Below are 285 nucleotides of genomic sequence, written 5' to 3' on the forward strand. Positions count from 1 at the left end.
AGGGGGACTAAAAGCGGGAGCGCGCCTGGTAAGGAGAAGGGAAGGGAGCGCGCTGATGGGGACGAGGGCGGGGTGGGGGTGCCCAGCCCAGCGGAAAAGCGGGGGTGAGGGGAGGTAGGAGAAGGGGACCTGGGCCCCTCCTTGGGGGCAGGGTGCTAGGGCTGCCAGGAGCCTGGGGGAAGGGGCGGGAAGAGGGGGCGAGCAGGACGCGGGACCCTCAGGGAGCCCCGCCCCGGGGTCAGGAAGGGGATCAGAGCCCCTCCAAGTGCCTGCTGCCCACGCTGC

This window comes from Elephantulus edwardii, unplaced genomic scaffold (assembly GCF_000299155.1).
Source record: "Elephantulus edwardii isolate Elephantulus edwardi_28Jun2011 unplaced genomic scaffold, EleEdw1.0 scaffold00003, whole genome shotgun sequence".
Classification (NCBI taxonomy): domain Eukaryota; kingdom Metazoa; phylum Chordata; class Mammalia; order Macroscelidea; family Macroscelididae; genus Elephantulus; species Elephantulus edwardii.